This window comes from Oryctolagus cuniculus, chromosome 5 (genome assembly GCF_964237555.1).
Source record: "Oryctolagus cuniculus chromosome 5, mOryCun1.1, whole genome shotgun sequence".
NCBI classification, from domain to species: Eukaryota; Metazoa; Chordata; class Mammalia; order Lagomorpha; family Leporidae; genus Oryctolagus; species Oryctolagus cuniculus.
Window position 1 is genome coordinate 149,881,042 of NC_091436.1, and position 20,886 is coordinate 149,901,927.

Genomic DNA, 20,886 nt, shown 5'->3' on the forward strand with positions numbered 1-20,886 from the left:
TTGTGGTTTTAAGATTTATTTATTTAAAATGCAGAGAGAAAAGAGGAGGAAAGAGAAAAAGAGGGAGAGAGATTGTCCATCCAGTGGTTCACGCTCCAACTGGTCGCAACAGCCGGGGCTGAGCCAGGCTGAAGCCAGGAGCCAGGAGCTTCTTCAGGATCTCTCACAGGGATGCAGGGTCCCAAGTACTCAGGCCATCTTCTGCTGCTTTCCCAGGTGCAGTAGCAGGGAATGGAATCGGGAGTGGGGCAGTTGGGACTGGAAGCAGTGCCCATATGGGATACTGGCACTGCAGGTGGAAGCTTAACTTTCTAAACCACGGTGCTGGCTCCACTCTATGTGTTTTTGCTTATCACTGGAGCAAACACCTTATTTGAGAATATTAAAAGCCATAGTACTACAACTTTTCCTAAGCCCATGATAATTTAGGTGAGGAAATATGATTAAGCAAAGGACATGAGATGCTATTTCAGTATAAATACTGTGAAACAAATTAAAAAAGTATACTTTCACTTGGTATTCTATATATTCAGTTAAAACAGAATTGATCTCTAAATCTGTCTCTTCTCACTATGTAATTCTGCCTTTCAGAATTTATATATATATATATATTTATACTTATATATTTATATAAATATTTTAATGAGGATTTTTCTTTTTTTTTTTTTAATTTGACAGACAGATTTAGACAGTAACAGAGACAGAGAAAGAGGTCTTCTTTTTGTTGGTTCACCCTCCAAATGGCTGCTACGGCTGGAGCTATGCTGATCTGAAGCCAGGAGCCAGGTGCTTCCTCCTGGTCTTCCATGCGGGTGCAGGGCCCAAGCACTTGGGCCATCCTCCACTGCCTTCCTGGGCCACAGCAGAGAGCTGGACTGGAAGAGGAGCAACCGGGACTAGAACCTGGCACCCATATGGGATGCTGGAGCCACAGGCAGAGGATTAACCAAGTGAGCCAGAGTGCCAGCCCCTAATGAGGATATTTTCATCATTAAGATGATATCAGAGGGGTTGGCACTGTGGCACAGTGGGCTAAGCCTCTGCCTGTGGCACCAGCATCCCATGCGGGCACAGGTTCCTGTCCCAGCTGCTCCACTTCTGATCCAGCTCTCTGCTTAGGTCCTGGGAAAGCAGTAGGAGATGCCCCAAGTGCTTGGACCCCTGTACCCACATCAGAGACCCAGAAGAAGCTCTTGGCTCCTGTCTTCCAATTGGCTTAGCTCCGGCTGTTGTGGCTATTTGGGGAGTGAACCAGTAGATGGAAGACATTTCTCTCTCTCTCTCTCGCTCTGTCTGTAACTCTACCTCTCAAATAAATAATTTTTTTTAAAAAAATGATCTAGATTTTTAAGTTCAGGAGGAATATGGCATAATGATGAGAATAAACACATTATTTAGAATAGCATCAGCTAAATCAGTAATGTAAAAGTAAAATTTTGTCTATGGGCCATGTACATGATACATAAACAAGGATTCTGAATTATTACCAAGAATAAAATTAGAGGTTCATATTGGAAGGAAGCAGAACACAAACTGGAATAGAGACAGATTTGGAGAATCTGAAATCTGTCAAAAGTTTGTATTGCAAGAATGGAAACAGAGCTGAATAATGTATGTCATTAAAAAAAGAACTTGGTACTTTTAGAAATAATTTAAACTGACATATTTGCTTAGATGATAAGCTACTTCTCAGTAAAATCCCTTATGCTGGGGTGAGAGTAACAATATCTCCTATGAGTATATTCAAGAATGCTTGTCTCATAAAAAATAAGCTTATGATTTTAGCCAGTCAGCTGATCTCTGTCTTTTACTTAGTGTTTAACTCATTTACACTTAATATAATTGATTAATGTGGTTTGGGTACATCTGCCTCTCATTAAGAGAGATACAATCCTAAATGAAGCATTAGTTGATCAAATCTAGATATTAAATAAAGAGGAAAGTCATCATTCAGTAGAATTTACTGCAGGCGTATAAATTCAGATTTAGAAATCAGTCAATGCCTTGGACCACATTGACAAAATAAAGGGGAAAATGTGGTTATCTCAATGTATGTGGAATTCAAATTTGATAAAATTTAACACTTATTCATAGTCAAAACCTTTTGCTACATAGAAATAGAAGGAAACTTCATCAGTTTGATAAGGAATCCAAAAAATTTCTTTAGCTAATATATTTGTTGGTAAATATTAAAACCTTTCTGGCCGGTGCCACGGCTCAATAGGCTAATCCTCTGCCTGCGGTGCCGGCACACCAGGTTCTAGTCCTGGTCGGGGCGCCGGATTCGTCCCGGTTGCCCCTCTTCCAGGCCAGCTCTCTGCTGTGGCCCGGGAGTGCAATGGAAGATGGCCCAAGTGCTTGGGCCCTGCACCCCATGGGAGACCAGGAGAAGCACCTGGCTCCTGGCTTCGGATCAGCGTGGCGCGCTGGCTGCAGCACACCGGCCACAGCGGCCATTGGAGGGTGAACCAATGGTAAAGGAAGACCTTTCTCTCTGTCTCTGTCTCTCTCTCTCTCACTGTCTACTCTGCCTGTCAAAAAACAAAACAGAACAAACAAAACAAAACAAAACAAAAAAACAAAAACAAAAAAAAACCTTTCCAATAAGGTGGGAAAATTTTCAACAATTTCATTCAGTATTGTAACAGTATTTTTAGGGAGTACAATAAGAAAAATCTAAAACCAAAACATGAACCTAGTAAGTTAACCTATAATTATATACTGGCAATAAGCTAATAAATGAAATTTTAAAATAGTATTAAGGATGTGGGTGTTGTAGCACAGTGGCTTAAGCTACCACTTGAGACACCTACATCCCATATTGGAGGGCTGGTACAACTCTGGACTTGCTAATGCAAGTCCAGACCCCTGACCCCTAAGTGTGAGACGAGGATTGATTCTGGGGCTCCTGGCTTTGTCCTGGCCCAACCCTGGGTGTTGTGAACATTTGAAGAGAGAACAAGTAGGTAGAGGATATCTTTCTCTTTCTCTCCATGCCCCTCACCTTTTAAAAAGCTGAAAATAAATAATTATAAAAACCCAGGTATTATGAGTATGTAAAAAAATTTTGGAAATCTGTAATTAAAAGTTAAGATTACTTTTACAAAAACTTTGAAACTCATGAATAGTCTTTTTAAGAATATGCATTTTCATGAACTTTTCAAATATTCATCACAGTCACAATGAGTAAAAGCATTGATAAATAAATACCTAAAAATAAATGTAGAAATGTGTTTAAAGATGTAGGAATGTCTACATTTGAAACTACTAAGCACACTGAGGAAAGTTACAGAAAACCTAAATAAGTGAAGATGTTTACCATACTTAGGGATTGTATAACTCAATGTTTTTGAGAGGTTGTTTTCTCTCAGATTAACCCACATGGCAAAGGTATCCTAATAAGGATCTTTTTTCTAGAATTGAGGAGTTACTTATAAATATTTTTGAAATGCAATGGAGCTAAAATAGGCAGGATAATATTTTCAACAAGAAAAACAAGTGGAGAATTTATAAGATCATCAAATTTAAGTCTTGCTATAAAACTACTTATTAAAATGGCATTCACATAAAGATAATTAAAAAAACTATTGCAACCAGAGTCCAGGATTATATTATGTTAATATAACATGCAATATATTATAATTATATAAAGTGTAATATATATACTATGTAATATTATATACTAATGTATGTGTCTATGGGCTTATGTATACATATATAATACATATATTGTCTTTTAAAACATAGCTGATAATGAAATTGAATTTGAGAAAAGCTGTTTCAATAAGTAACAATGGAATGAAATGTCTATTTGAATAAAAATTATCCTTAATCCTTACCTCACAAAATTTATACAAGACGAGCCATATACCTAAATATGGAAACTAGAGAAATGAACTTTTTAGATCAGGGATTAGCAAACATCAACAGACTATATGCTTTGTGGGCCATATAGTCTACAGTGTTATAGCATGAAAACAGCTACAGACAGTGTGTAATAGAATTAACATGGCTACATTCAATATTTTATTTATTAATTTATTCAATATGTTTTAAAAACACTGATATTTTAATTTTATATAATTTTCATGTGTCATTAAAATAGTATTTTTTCTCCTTTTTAAACCATTAAAACATAAAATATATATTTAAGGTCACTGTTCAGAAAAAAAGAAGTTTTGGATTGGATTTGGCCTATAGGAGTAGTTGACTAATCCTCTATCTAAAAGAAAATGTAACAAAATTCATCCTTGACTTTGAGGTAGATTTCTCAGAGGTTTCTGAAGTACTAACCACGTAAAAATTCTATAAATTATATTTCAGCAAAACTCAAAAACTTGTAGAAACACTAATAAGCATGAATAAGCAAGTTAAGATACTGTAACCCACATACTGAGAAGGGACTCAAATACAGAAATTATAAAATATTTCTTCAACTCAACTAAAAACAGAGTACACAATCTTAAAAAATTGGAGGGGCAGGCGCCATGGCACCCTGGGGTAATCCTCCACCTGTGGTGCAGGTATCCCATATGGGCACCGGTTCTAGTCCTGGCTGTTCCTCTTCCAGTCCAGCTCTCTGCTGTGGCCCAGGAAGGCAGTGGAGGATGGCCCAAGTGCTTGGGCCCCTGCACCCACATAGGAGACCAGGAGGAAGCACCTAGGCTCCTGGCTTCGGATGGGTGTAGCTCCAGCCCTTGTGGCCATTTAGGGGGTGAACCAATGGAAGGAAGATCTTTCTTTCTGTCTCTCTCTCTCTCACTGTCTGTAACTCTACCTGTCAAATAAATAAATAAAACAAATCTTTAAAAAAAATTGGAAAAACTTTTGAACAGGCTCTTCACAAAAGTGAATATTCAAATGGATAATCAGCATATAATTCAGTCCTTAATACTATTAACCATCAGAGAAATATACAAACACAACTAGATATTTCTGTACACCACAGTAACTAAATTTTAAGAGCAGAGATTAAAATGCATGATAAGTTGGTAAATGCTTGGGACAATTGCTAACCTCAGTCACTCTTGATATAAATGTAAATTAGCAACCATGTTGGGATCAGTGCTGTGGCGTAGTGGGCTAAACCTCTGCCTGTGGCGTTGCATCCCATTTGGGTGCCAGCTCATGTCCTGGCTGCTCCTCTCCCCATCCAGCTTTGCTTTAGCCTGGGAAAGCAGTAGAAGATGGGCCAAGTGCTTGGGCCCCTGCACCAACATGGGAGATCAGAAGGAAGGTCATGGCTCCTGGTTTTGGATCAGCCCAGCTCTGGCTATTGCAGCCATATGGGGAGTGAACCAGTAGATGGAAGACCTCTCTCTATCTCTGTCTCCCTCTGTCTCTCTGTAACTCTACCTCTCAAATAAATAGATAAATCTTAAAAAAAAAAAAGTTGCAAAGCTTTTTGATAGATTCTACAGTTCTAAAATTATGTAGAGCTCTGTAGCATATTTGAAAGCACTTTGAAGAGTTGATGGGAAATAGAATAAAAAATTTTTCAAAATCCATGTGCAGTTTTTTCATACCAAGATCCTGGTTCTTTGTTTTTCTCTTCTGGATTCCCCTTGAGAGCATCTTCTATTATGCTAAACAGGTTTTCCCATTCTTACACATCTGGCTACCAGACAACTGGTAGGTTCTAGTGAGGGAAGAGATACGGGTATATAAATCTTTTCCCCCTCCCTGAGAGGAATTGTGGTGCCCACAAATTTCCCTTCTCAGTATTTTTAAAATGAAAAAGTTATGCAAATTAGCCAAGATTTGTAGTAATGATTTAACTCAAGACTCAACATTTAGTAAAGTGGTCAAAAATATATAACACAGTTCTAGGTCAATTTAAGTTCAAATAAATACAGACAGCACATATATTGAACTCGTGTTGGAGAGTGTATTATCTTATTATACAAATGTTGCTCATAAATTTATCATGCACTAAAATGAACATGAATAGTGATGCAGAAATATGATAGTGTCAAAAGTAGTATTGGTGATGGCAATTTTCTTTTCCTGTGATAAAGTGGCTATCAAAAATTTCCTGGAGATAATTGTGATAATGGTTTACCTACAAATAACTGAATTTTGATAATGGCCTAAAACAATGCAGCACCTTTGATGAGCTGGATAGAAATCTGGCCAAGTCCCTGTAATCAGAGTTTACATGTCTTAAGGAAACTTGTCTATTTCAAGCTTCATTCTCAGATCCCAGGAAGCAGTGAAATGCTGGCATTGCTGGACTGAATCCATCAGCGACTTTCTGGGGATCTGAATAGCATCAGAAGCATTCTCTGACCTCTGTAGAAAGTGGCTGAGACATCTGCCACACGGGTTTTTAAATAGCAATTCAGTTTTGTGTGTTTGGTTCCTTCTTTATTTGCATTTTAGTTTCTCTGTTATAGCAGGTCTAAACTGTCAAGTCTACGTGATAAATGTCTTTGCCCAGCACAATAATCTTCGTCACCAACAAAAACAATAATTTATTTCATGCTTCATTACAGCTCTCGTTTAATGGATTATTTTCAATGCTCAACTTAAAGTATCAGTATATATTTATAAATACCATGGAGGATGTAGAAAGAGTGTTTTTTTCTCAGTAGATTATCTTGAGATTTCTTAGCTAATGAGAGATTAAATGAAAATTCTGCACACTGCATGGATCATCTCTGCCCTCAAAGTATTGTTGTTACTGTCAATTCTACCATGGTCTCAAAACAACACTAAGTCCCATGGAGGGGGCATTGCATCAATTTGGAGTTCATATCACATATATATTTTAAATCTGAAAGGCAGAAAGAGACAGACAGACAGACCAAGGCAGAGTTCCCGTATGATATTTCACTCCCCAAATACCTACAACATTTGGCTAAAACCAGCAGCTTGGAAATGAATCCAGGTCTGCAGTGTTCCCCTGGCATGAATCCAATTATGTGAGCTCTCACTTGCTGCCTCCCAGAGTATGCATTAGCGGGAAGAGGGAATTAAGATCCAGACCCAGGACTCAAACCCAGATTCTCCAATACAGGATGAGGGCCTCTTATCAAATGGGCCAAACGCCTGCTCCCATATCACATTTTTAAAATCTTAAATACATATGCTTTATTACCTAGATGTTTTCTAAAGTTGTTTTCTAATTATACTGCTCCTCATTCAAAAGCCTTTTCCCACTGTTTGAATTAAAACGGGAGCATTTCCTTTCTTTGAATGGGAACAGATTCAATTTCTAACTTAATCACTGGCCATTTAGTGTACATTGAAATTAATTTTTAAATTACAAATGCTTTTTGTGTACCTTATTTCTCTAATTATTTTATAAGCACATTGAGGTCAAGCTGTGCTACCTTTCATTGCCATCTGGAGTGAAAGTACTTGGAAGGATTCAGATTCTTAGTGACTACTGGGTACTGTTAAATGCATTTGGTAGAAACTGGCACTAGTGGCACAGTGGGTAAAACTGCTGCCTGCAGCACCAGCATCCCAAATGGGCACCGTTTCTTGTCCTTTGATCCAGCTCCCTGTTATTGGGACTAAGAAAGCAGGAGAATCTGGCCCAAGTACTTGGGCCCCTGCATCTGTGTAGAAGACCCAGAAGCAGCTCCTAGCTCCTGGCTTCAGCCTGACTCAGCCCCAGCCATTGTGGCCATTTGGAGAGAGAAGCCAGTAGATGGAAGACTCTCTCTCTCTCTCTCTCTCTCTCTATCTCTCTCTCTCTTCCACTTTCACAAATAAGTAAGTAAATCTTTAAAAAATCAATAAATAAATGCATTTGGTAAGATGTTAAAGGAAAAAGAAAAGATTACAAGAGAAATAGTCACATTTTAGTCAGAAATGAAAAGGAGTGGAGAGAGCAATGGTCTTAAAGAAGTTTATAATCTTAGTGTTAACAGATATAAGGAATAAGATAGAAAAAAAAAAATCTGACAGACAAGAGTTCCTTGAAACCTTGTCGATGGCAAAAATCAAATTGAGGTTGTAGTCTACTAAATCCATCGTGTCAACGTGGCTTCTCTTAACCAGAGAGAGAAATGTGGTAGAGTTGAAGGATGCAGTATAATGTAACCATTTTCCTTCATTCCTTATAGTATTCTACAGTGAAGATTTGTCAATGAGTGGTATAAATTCCTCAAGGATGTCTTACCATTTTCAAAGTAAAATGACCTTTATTTTTCAAATAATACTCTAGAGTTGGATAAAATAATGCTTAGGCTATAAAAACATTATTTAAAGCTACAAAGCCAGGTAAAACTCACAATTTTGTTATGGTGTTCTAGAACCTACACACTCCATTTCAGAGAGAAATCCAGAATAATCAATTAACAATATTCTTTAATCTGTAGTCACACTTAGATATTATATTGCTGGCATATTATATGGAGGTTCAATTATAGTATGTATCTGCTAACAGATACTTTAATGTTGGATAAAACTGGCTTTTTGTTTAAATAATTGTTATTTTAAGAAGCATGGTATAAACTGGAAATAGCACTTGGTTCATAATTGACATGATTTCAGCTATCTGATCAACAAAGAAAGGCACTATCGTGTCAACACAAAAATGACAATCCACTTACTACACTAATTAGAGAAAACAGTTGGAAGTGCAATAGTATGTCTCCTAATCTTGATTCAGTGGTGAAGAAAATAATTAAAGTTGAAAATGCAATTATGTAGTGCTTCTGAGTATATGATTTTTCAGCATGGTGTGAACATTCTGTTTTTTTTTTTTTTTTGAAATTTATTTTATTTGAAAGGCAGAGTGACAGGGAAAGAGAGAGAGAGAGAGAGAGAGAGAGAGAGAGAGAGAGACCCATTTTCCAGTTGCTGGTTTACTCCACAAATGGCTGAAATAACGCGCTGGGCCAGGCTGAAGTCAGGAGACAGGAACTCCATCTGTGTCTCCCACATGGGTGGCAGGGATCCAAGTACTTGGGCCATCATCTGTGCCTTCTCAGGTCCATTACCAGGAAGCTGGTTTGAAAGCGGAGCAACCAGGACTTAAACAAGCACTCTGATGTGGGATGTGGGTCCCAGGTGGTGGCTTAGTGTGCTGCACACAATATCCTCCCTAGGGTGCATATTCTTGGCAGAATAGGACGACTGTGAAGCTTAGGTTCCTGCATGAATATCAGATGGAAGGAAAAAAAAAAGATACATTTAAAAATAGTTTAGGTGACAGATAATGTGAAAGGGATATTCAGGATTCTGGGTAATATAATCTGAAACTTTAGATCCAAAAGAACTGAACTGTCTTCATTGCCAGGAGATTGATGTCTTCCAACCACTTATTGGAAGAACCAATCAATCATGCATTACCAGACACACTTAGGAATGTCATCATATTTCTACAACAAAATGTAAAGAAACATTTCTGAGCACTGAGCGCATCGAGAAGTTGAATAAAAAGCAGTTACCATTACCACTCAAGTTAGGACTCGGATCACTAGCTTCTGAATGTGATGTGGTCAACATTTGGTGTCTGGAAGGTGCTGAATCTCTTCAGTGAGAGAAAACAAGAACTGCCAGATCCAGCCACGTGGCCAGGACCAATTTAATGGGCACATGAAATGCTCACTGCCTGTCCCTGGGACTTTAATTTCAAGATAGTTTTCTAATTTAAGGGAAAATGGGAAGCAAAAGAAACTGATCTGATTCACGTTGTCCACCATCAAATCAGTATAGAAATAAACACCAACAATTACTAATTTAAAAATAGAGTGCATTATTCTATTAATTAAAAATTATGATGGGCCTACTAACAAATCCAAAAATCAGTGGGTTTATTTTTGGAAGCTTCTGTTAAGGTTTGGACTGCTTTAGACTTTCTCTGTCCTAGACCATAGGGACTTGAGAGAATGAGTCTGGAAGCCCAGCCTTGACAGCTCTCTAGCTGCCTTTTCAGATTATATATGATTCTCTTGACGTTGAACTCAGTTACCCAAGCCATGAGACCAGTACAGAATCGTGTCCGCATATTTCTAAGTACAGTTTGCCTTACATCATGTGACTCTTCTTTTTATGCATCATTTTAGTTTGGGGCCAGGTCATTTATTCTCATTCTCCATTGGCATGGACAGTACTCCATTCAGAGAACAATGCCCATATGCTAATGCAGTACTCCTAGGGCCTTGAGTCTTGTCTCTCAGCCCCTTTCTACTTAAGCTATCATTTGAAAGGTCAGGTACCAGGGGCTCTGATGACAGATAAACCTATACCCATGAGAATATAAATATGTCCTAATGACCAAAACACACATAGTCCTTATTCTGATCCAGTAGCAATTCTGAACAACGTGGATGTATCAGTTGAGGGGCAAAGCAGGAAAGAGATGGCACGGATTTCATGGAAAACAGGTTTATTGAGTCAGCCACCTACAGAGGAGTGATCAAGGTGGCAGTAGGCCACACGGTGAGACAGCTAAGCACCAGTAGTAACGCCGTCTGTCACCTAGGCCGGAAGAATAAGGACCTGGGCCCACAGAGCCTGGTGAAAGGTAGACCTCCTGACAGGGATCATAGCCACAGAGAAGTGCAGCTACCACTAGAAGCACAGGAAGGGTGGGCTCTTCCTTCCTGCCTTCCAGTCTTAATCAGCTCTTCTCATTGGCCAAACCCAACCATCAGGCCAAGGACAATTGTACCCGAGTGCTGATTAGACTTCTAGACACGGCAGAGCACAGAGAAGGGAATACCACGAGAGTGGCACGAGCTCACGGAACCGCTGAAAAAACAAAGCAGCCTCACTGAGTTTGACCTGCCTCGCTCATTCGTGCTATCCGCATTCTTTCCATCTTTCAGATTTCTGATTTCTCTGTGGAGAGGATTTAGGTCTCTTCTGGAACGAATGGTTTCTTCTGCCTAACTTCTTTCTTCAGGATCTCATGTACAGTTTGACATGGAGCTGCACCTCCATTAATAACCCACAACACTATTTCTAGTTAGTTTGTTAATGCCCACATGTGGCATATACTTATTTTTTTAATTAATTATTTGTTGGCAGCATTGGCCTTGGAGAGGAGTGGTAGAAAAGCATTGATTGGGAGAAGGGAACTTCTGTTTCTTTGGTTGTATCTCAATTATGGTATTTGTGTCTGTCTCCAAGTTTCCCAATCAGAGAATATAATTTTCATTTAAAATGTGTACAATTCATATACTGTAAATAAACTATGAAACCCATTTGCTACTTTTTATTTAGTCACGCTAAGTTCTCAGCCTAAATACTCCTGATTATTTATACATTAAGCATTCTCAAGTCCATTGTAAAGACAGCACAAACACGAATCAGACAATTTCCGTAGCTAACCAAAAGTTAGACAAGGGACTACTCACTTGTAACTAACCACACTGAGGTTTGCATGTTAGTTTTCAACAGATAGATTTCAGGGTCAGTGACTGTTGGCTCCTGCAGAAGCCCTGTATCTCCAACTGAAACTAGACCAAGGGCACCAAATGAGGAATGGGAGTGCTTCATTATCAAAAGGAGGCCCGTTGTTTGTGCAAGAACGCTGACCCATGTGTTCAGTATACTGTGCAATGAGGTGTTGCTGGCCACTCTATTGTATATTGCGCAGTTCCTCTCTCCATCCTGTTCTCCTTTTCTTCTTCTGCCTTTATTATTTAATTATTGACATCTCTCCTTAGGAGACTGGAAGCTCCATGCAGGCAGAGGTTTGCATCTGATTGGTTCTCTGCCATATCCCTGGTGCTTAGAGTAATGGCTGACATATCATAAATGCTGAACAGATATGTGCTGAATGAAGAAGTGTCAGCTTGCCCTGTGTAGGTCATATTATCCTTAAGAATCCTGGAAAATGTTGTCCCTGGCTGCTGAAACTATATGACAATTTAGTGATTTGTTTCCTTATATTCATTCAGAGGTAGCCTGATGTCTAATAATTCTATTTCATGAGCAATAATAAAAGTATCACAGAAATTCCTGTCGATTAGCCTCATTCTGATATTGGAAATCATATTATATTATTTCCCACAAGTTCTCTATTTTCTGGCATTTTCCTAATCCAATCACAATCAACATAACTATTCGGAGATACATTTACCATTGAGAAAATGGATAGTGCATGGAGTGAAACATTTCAGAAACGAAAGCTTAGAGAGTGGAGTTCTCTGCACGCTGTTGGTGGCATAATTAAGTGGGTTCCTGGGTTTGTGTTTATGTGAAGCACACAGATGCAGAAAGGATGGACTGTGTGCACAAATATGTAAATAAGGAAATGTTTAATTTCATTCTGGGGCTCCAATAACCTATTTGAAGTAAACCACAAATGAGAGTATTTCTTCATAGCCTACAAAAGCCTTTTTAAAATCCTAATTATGTGCACTTTTTAAGAAGTGCCAAATGGTGATTATTCGAAGGAAGCTAGGAAGGAACCAAACCTCAAAAAAGGACATATATTTCCCTAAGTCAAAAATGACTGCAAAAGCACACATTTAGTTTTAATTACCAAAACAAGTCTTTTTTTCTTATCCATAAAATACGAAGAAGTCTGATATTGTTTTTTTTTTTTTTCTTTTTGCCTGTTGTGTGACACTGAGAATAAAAAACCAACTTTGACTTAAGAAAGTCACAGATACATATCGACCTTAACTCTGTTGCTAATTAATGTTATCAAAAGACCTTGCAGGGCTATTCCACAGTCCTTTTATCTCTGCGTGATGAGTGGCTTCAAATAGCCTCCCATCTTCCATTACCCACTGGATGTCATCTAAAAACTGAATAATAACAGCAACTGTTTCTATAAAAATACGGCAGCCTCTTCCGAGTCCGCAGTAAAAAAAAAAAAAAAAAAAAAAAAAGTATTCACACAATTATCTAATGATCAGGGTTTTTTTCTTTTTTTCACCTAAAGTAATTGTAAGGTCAACATTAGCTGGGAAAAGAGTACTAGAATATTTTTTCTGCTTTGACAGAAAGCAAAAACTTCTGACTTAAATCCCTTTCTGAGAAATGTTTCCATATTTTTGTTTCCATACACATAGACACACATAGTTCTTGGACACCATTTTGATATTTCAAAGAAATGTCCTCTCCACTCCTCAGCCATGTATATTAGCGTGGTCTGCAGTGGTTCCATGTGAATTTATCACTGCACAGTATCTCCTGCTTTCTAGACCCCAAATGTGGACTTATGATAGGTTTAAAAGAGAATCAAAAAAGGAGATGGAAGAAAAAAATGGTAGGAATCTTGGTAAAATGTATCTAAGAGTCTCATAGACTTCATGTTGACATTCCTGTAAGAGAATAAGTCGCAGGATGTGTGCCATAGTTACACTCCATGTGGTGATTTAAGCTATCATCAGAGGACATATTGAACTCTGTGCAGATACATAAGTGACTCTTACCATTCCAAACAGACTGAAAGTTGTGCTCTCTGAAATGCAATTTAGTCATTCTCAAAATATTTCATTTAACTATATAGCTATAGAAAACCAATTTATTCTATAAATGATACAATTTCTCATTTTAGTAGATACATCAATTAAATCCTTTTTAAGACCTAAGAATAGATTGTGTTGTTTTGTTTCCAATATTATAAAAGCTAAAGGCAGTTCTATAATTAACACATGTGGGGATATTTCTAAATGCCTCATGAGCCATGTTGTAAGAATAGAAATAGAAATAAGCAAAATAACTACATATCCTCAACAATAAGAACAAGAGTGACATTTGGCCATTTCTGGCAATTAAACAATGGTTATCTTACTATAATTTGTAGTAAAATTAGGGGAAATTTTCATTGTTATATGATTTCATTTTTAACCATTAAGAAATATAGTGTCCATGGTTCGAAGTAGGCATTTTCTTTCAAAGTCATAATTTAATGGCATATAATAGCTATTAAATAAATAATCAGTTTTTGGAAAATATTTTAATGAAGCTCTTTTTCCCTCTTCTCTCACAAGCTAAATTGTTTCTATTTCTGGGACTAATACCATTGTACTTGTTAGATAATTTACAGTAAACACACATCCTCTTAATCACATCACACAAGCTTAAATAGATTTGTAAAACCATTAAAAAATCAATAGTTAGCTTTTAGGTGATGAATTAATTAATAGAGTGTGAATGCTTGAAGTCTGCATTACCCAGCATGCACTATGGCTTTTCATAACAGCACTGTCAATGGGAACAGTACACAAAGGAACATGATGTAGCTAGTTAGGAAGTGCTGATAAAAATGTATCAATCCCTGCTTCTCAGTGAGAAAATTCTGGTAAAATTTGCTTTTTTTTTTTTTTTTTGACAGGCAGAGTGGACAGTGAGAGAGAGAGAGACAGAGAGAAAGATCTTCCTTTGCCGTTGGTTCACCCTCCAATGGCCGCCACGGCCGGCGCACCGCGCTGATCCGATGGCAGGAGCCAGGAGCCAGGTGCTTTTCCTGGTCTCCCATGGGGTGCAGGGCCCAAGTACTTGGGCCATCCTCCACTGCACTCCCTGGCCACAGCAGAGAGCTGGCCTGGAAGAGGGGCAACCGGGACAGAATCCAGCGCCCCAACTGGGACTAGAACCCGGTGTGCTGGCGCCGCTAGGCGGAGGATTAGCCTAGTGAGCCGCGGCGCCGGCCCAAAATTTGCTTTTAAGTGACAAACATGATGCAGTTACTTTTCAGTTATTTTTAGCAATGAAGAAAGAAGTATAATTGATAAGCAAAGTCCTGAGAAAATGATATTCAGGAGTGTTCCACCTGTTTTTAATTTATGATGGAACTATATGAAATTGTTAAGGGCTGTAAAGATTAGGGGGTCAAATTTAATTGTTTTGATGCATAAAATAATTTATATACATGCTTATACTTAATAGATAAATGTAGGCAAATATGACTTATATAGAAAGGAAATGTGAATATGTACAATTAATTTTATATATTTATATTTAAATAATATAGTTAAAGTAGTATATTATTGTATTTATATGCAGAATTATATATTTGTAATATAAATATATATGAGTATATTCTTATAGTTACTCTTTTTACATTTATCATGTAAATTATTATTATTTATCATATAAATTATTTATGAAAAATATTTGTATATACTTTTATTTCCTTCTGTATAATAGGTCATATTTTCCTAGTTTTGTTTGGGTTTATTTTTTCTATGTTTTTAGTGTTTCTTTCTACTTTTAAAACTTCCTCTTAAATTATATCAAATTAAATTTCCTTGAGAATCCATAATTGAATAATTAAATTGCCTTCAATAATGTATAGCCAAGTTGGATAATACTATAAAGCAGACCACCATTAATAACTTTAATAAACAAGGACTGATTAAAACAGAGGAAGCTCTATGTTTTGAGGGGTAAAACACATACAGTTTGGGGGTGACCTTAAGGAAAAGAACATCAATTTATGAATATAAAATTAAATTTGGAGGCTTCTTTTATGGGCTAGAATTTCACCTAGGCTTTCACTGAGAATAACAAATAAAGTGAAGAATACATAAAAGTGATCTATTGTAAGGCACAGGGGAACTATTGTGGCAACAAAGATTTGAGGAAGAAAAAAATCCCTGAGAAAGGGAACCATGCAGAGCAAAGAGAACCCATTTTTAACTTCAACTCATTTGCTCCATCCAGCAGTAGGACAAAAAGCTGGAGATCCAAAATGTTGGATGGGAGGCCTCTAGTAAGAGAGAGAGTAATCAGGAGAGATTCTGGAAATCAAAAGAAAAGTAGAAATATATTTACTCTGTGATAGTGAAAATAAGACATCAAATTCGGGGATGTAGCTTGAGCTAAGAAGGAAATGAGAAGTCTAGCATTCATATATAAGAAGATTTTGAAAGCAAGGAAATTGATGATCTGCTTCAAGAAATTAGAATGACAGCAATGAATTAATTTCTTCATGAAAATGAAAGGAAGAAAAATGCATTAAAGCATGATGAATGAAATAAAAAATTAAAAAAAATTTTCAGTATATGATTCACTGAAGTGAGTAGTAAAAGTTCATAGATTTACAGAAAGACTCACCAAGAAAGAGCTCAAGGGAGGTGTGCAAGCATGTGAGAGAAGAAACCACTGGTCAATATCAGGAATAAAATGGGGACATCATCAAAGATCCTTCAGGTATTTAAAATATAATAATGTCCTAAACACCATACGTTAAAACTAAATGTTTGAATGAAATGTACAAATTGCCAGCAAATCACAATTTCTCAACTCTGAAACAAGAAGAAAGTACAGATAATTCTGTATCTAATAATGGAATGGAATTCATAATTAAAAATTTTCTCCCCATCATTTTCCAAAACACATGAGGTTTTTCTTAATAGCGACTTTACACATTACTTTCTGGAGAATAGAAAAAGAGAGAGAAACTGCTCTCAACATGGCTTATGATGCTAGCACAACCTTCAGAGTAAAAGCTGAGTGATTAGGAAAGAAATTTTCAAGCCTATCTCTTTCATGAAAATATGCAAATATCTTTTTAAACAAATATTTATTTTTTTTTATTTGACAGAGAGTTACAGAGAAAGAAGGAGAGACAGATCTTCCACTCTCTGATTCACTCCCCATAAGGCCTCAACGGCCAGGGCTGGGCCAAGCTGAGCCAGGGGCCCGAAACTTCATCCTGTGCGTGGCGTGGGATCAAGCATATGGGTCAACTTCCGCTGCTTTCCCAGGCACCTTAGCACAAAAATGGACCAGAAATAGGGTAGCTGGGACATGAACTGGTGCCCATATGTGATGCCTGGGTTGCAGGTGTCAGCTTAACCCTCCATGCCACAACACTAGTTCCCAAAACAGAAATATTTTTTTTTGTGTGTGTGTAGAGAATTCTTTATTTTTTTTATTTTATTTTATGTTTTTTTAACTTTTATTTAATGAATATAAATTTCCAAAGTACAGCTTATGGATTACAATGCCCCCCCCCCCATAACTTCCCTCCCACCCGCAACCCTCCCCTTTCCCGCTCCCTCTCCCCTTCCATTCACATCAAGATTCATTTTCGATTCTCTTTATATACACAAATCTTAAACAAAACATCCCAGGGCAGGCACTGTGGTGCAGTAGGTTAATCCTCTGCCTGCGGCGCCAGCATCCCGTAAGGGTGCCAGTTTGTGTCCCGGCTGCTCCTCTTCAAATCCAGCTCTCAGCTATGGCCTGGGAAAGCAGTAGAAGGTGGCTCAGGTCCTTGGGCCCCTGTACCCACTTGGGAGACTGGAAGAAGCTCCTGGCTCCTGGCTTCAGATTGGATCTTCACAGCTCTGGTCCTTGTGGCCATTTGGGGAGTGAACCAGCAGAAGGAAGACCTTTCTCTCTGTCTGTCCCTCTCACTGTCTGTAACTCTACCTCTCAAATGAATAAATAAAATATTTTAAAAAAATCCCAAAGTGTGGAAAAAGCATGTCATAAAATTTAACAATTTTCATTATAAAAACTCTTAATAAACATATAGAAAGTATTGTGATGGCATATCTAGATATTAAAAACTTGTACGCCATTAATTAACATGTAATCTTAATGCTATAAAAATTTTTTAAAATTACTATGCAGTAAGAAGTCACAGAAAATAAAATTCAAAATCAATACACTTAAAATTATATCAAGGGGCTCTCATTGTGGTGTAGTGGGTTAAGCCGCCTGTGATGCAGGCATCCTGTAAGGGAGCTGGTCCGAGACCTGACTGCTCCACTTGTGATTCAGCTCCCTGCTAATGCACCTGGGAAAGCAGCGGAGGATGGTCCAAATGCTTGGGCCCCTGCACTCATGTAGGAGATCTGGAAGAAGCTCCTGGCTCCTGGCTTCAGACCAGCCCAGCTCCAGTCATTGTGGCCATTTTAGGGGGTGAACCAGAGGATGGAAGTTTCTCTCTCTCTCTCTCTCTCTCTCACTCACTCTCTGTTTCTCTTTCTCTCTCCATAACTCTGCCTTTTAAAAAAAATTTTTTTTAAATTACACAAAAGACATTAAATGCATGGAAGTGAATCTCACAAAACATGCACAATAGTTCTATTCTAAAAAGTCATATTGTGTTATTGACAGGCATTGTTAACATCTAAAAATTTGGAAGAAATTAGCTTTTTCATGAATTAGAAGATATACTTCTCCATGAAATGGTGTATAGATTGGAACCAAGTTTCAAATCTATATTGCATATAGATGGAATCAGTAATCAAATACATACTTTTTTTTTGGTTCGGCATCCTTCCTTTTGACTAACATGCTTGTTATTCATCCATATTGTTATCTGTATCAATAGTTTGTTGCCATTTTTTTTTTTTTTGCTGAGTAATATTCCAAAAGATTTAATGCAACATGTATTCATGTTTTGGTGAACTTTTTGGTTGTTGTCACTTTTTGACTATGCAGATAAAAGCACTAACAGCATTCACTTTCTTTTCTCTTTCAGAAACAGCTAGGGGTGGAATGGCTGGAATATATTGAAGGTAGATATTAAATTTTTTTGAATGTCAACTTCTTAATCATGTTATCTGTGATAAGTCTAATTGCTCTATATCCTCAGTGCTTGGTGCAGTCTTTTTAATTTGAGCCATTCTAATAGTTGTGCAGTGATTCTCTTTCCAATTTTATTTTGCTTTTCCCTGATTAATGATTTCAACACCTTCTCATTTGCTTATATTTTATCTGTATTTTTGTTGTTGTTGTTAAACTGTCTGTCCAAATATTTTGCAAACTCTTATTATATTTTGCTGTTCTTGTTTAATTATTAGTTAAAATTATACTTTATATATTCTGATTATGAGTCCTTTATCAGCTACATGATTTACAAATATCTTTTATCAACCCAGTTTGCCCTTTAATTATCTTAATAGTATCTGTTCAAAAATGTAAATTATTAATTTTGAGGGAATCTAATCTGTATATTTTTGTTTATATTTTATGCCTTTAGTATAACAGCTGTGAAATCATTGTTGAACATGAGATTATGATGATTTTTCTTATGTTTTTATATGGAAATGTTACAGTTTTATGCTTTCTACTTAGGTTTGTGATCTGCTCAGTTAAATTTTTTATGTGGCTCAAGAAATGAATTGAAATAATTTCTTTTGATACCTGTGTTCCTCCCCCCCACTCTGCCAGCCTACTTGCAAATAAATAATAAATATCCAGTTATTCCATCACAAGTTACTGAAAAGAGATTCTTTTCTCTAAATTCTTTCTTGTTAATAATTAATGTTTTCTACCTTTTTTAAGCCATAATTTTTTTTAAAAAAATTGTCTATGTAATCCTATTTCGGTACTTTCTCTTCTGTTGCATTTATTTATGTGTCTCTATGAACTTAAATATCTCACTGTATTGATACTATTGATTTAAACTAAATCTTGCAATCAGGTAATGTTAGTTGTCCATTTATTTTTCAAAATTCTTCCACTTATTCTAGATTTTTTGTTTTCATATAATTTTAGAATCACCAGTTAATTTCTACAAAAAAATCTGGAATTTCAATTGACATTGTTTTAAATCTATAGATTGTTATGTGTGGTGGGGGATTGTTACATTTAATAATTAGAGTCTTTCAGACAATTAAGAGTGTGTATCGCTCCATTTAATTATATTTAATTAGCTTCTCTTAGTAATGTTTTGCAGTTTCCAAGGCATAGGTGTTTTACATCTTTCATCAAATTTATTCCTAAATATTTCGTTGTTTAATTCTAGTATTTAGAAACAAAATTAATTTGCTGGTTTTTGACTTTTTAGCCCAGCAATTTTTGCTAAATTCCTGTTATTTAACATGATTTTATTGGGATTTCTACCTAGGGAATCACTGTTTCTGTGCCTTAGGAGAGTTGTACTTTTCCAGTCTGGATATCTTTTGACTTTTTTGTCCTTGCCTTATTGCACTGGCCAGCATCTCCAATATAGTGTTGAACAGAAGGGATGAGAGCAGACTGGTGTTCGAGGAAGCACTTGGCATTTTGAAAGTAAGTGTGATGCTAACTGTAAGCTTTAAAAATGGTTGCACTTTATCATGTTCAGGAAGATGGCTTGGGCAATTTAATTGTGCTTGACGTTAGTATACCTTTGATAATTCTTTGTGCTTGGTAAGCCTCTTGGAACTAAGGGTTTATAGTTTTGTAAAGCTGAATTTGTTTTTATTATTTTTCCTTCAGATTATTTTTTCTGTTTACTTTTTATCCCTGTTCATTGGAGGCTGCAATTGTATGTCAATTGAGGTGCTTAAAATTAATCCCCAGTTCACTGATTCTCCATTTTTGTAATTTTTTCTCTGTGTGTTTAGTGTTCAGTGGTTTCATTTTGCAATGTATAATCTGCCATTTTTTCCATCACAAGCAATGGAAACATTGTAGTTTACCTCAGTTGTTGTAATTTTGTAATTTTTATTTCTAGAAGTTCAATTATGCTCTTTGAAAAGTTGTCTTCCATATTTCTCCTCAAGTTTTTGAATATATGGAATTCAGTTTCCTATATGTCATAGAAGTGCTTTGACGTCATTGTATGCTAATGATATCTGCATCAATTTGGTATTGGCTTCAATTGTGAGATTTTTCTACATATTATGAGCATGCTTTCCTATTTACATGCTTGTGCATTAATTTTTTTAAGAATTATTTTATTATTTTGAAAGATAGAGGAGTTACAGAGAGTAGAGCCAGAGAGAGAGAGAGGTCTTCCATTCCGCTGGTTCACTCCCCAAATGACTGCAACGGCCAGAGCTGAGCCAATCTGAAGCCAGGAGCCAGGAGCCTCTTCCAGGTCTCCCACATCGGTGCAGGGTCCCAAAGAGTTGGACCATCCTCTACTGCTTTCCCAGGCTATAGCTGAGAGCTGGATCAGAAGAGGAGCAACTGAGACACAAACCGAAGCCCATATGTGATGCCGGTGCTGCAGGCTGGGGCTTTAACCCATTGTGCCATAGCGCTGGCCCCTGTGCGTTAATTTTTAACTGAATG

At 37.0% G+C, this 20,886-nt stretch overlaps 1 long non-coding RNA gene across 1 annotated transcript in view; it reads left to right on the forward strand.

Moving 5' to 3' along the window:
* Positions 1 to 20,282, forward strand: part of LOC127493078 (uncharacterized) — a 137,642-nt gene extending 117,360 nt beyond the window's left edge. The window contains exons 2-3 of the long non-coding RNA XR_011388776.1: positions 18,362 to 18,398; positions 19,824 to 20,282. This is a non-coding gene — a long non-coding RNA (uncharacterized lncRNA). The remainder of the gene's footprint in view (positions 1 to 18,361; positions 18,399 to 19,823) is intronic.
* Positions 20,283 to 20,886: the final 604 nt, after the last annotated feature.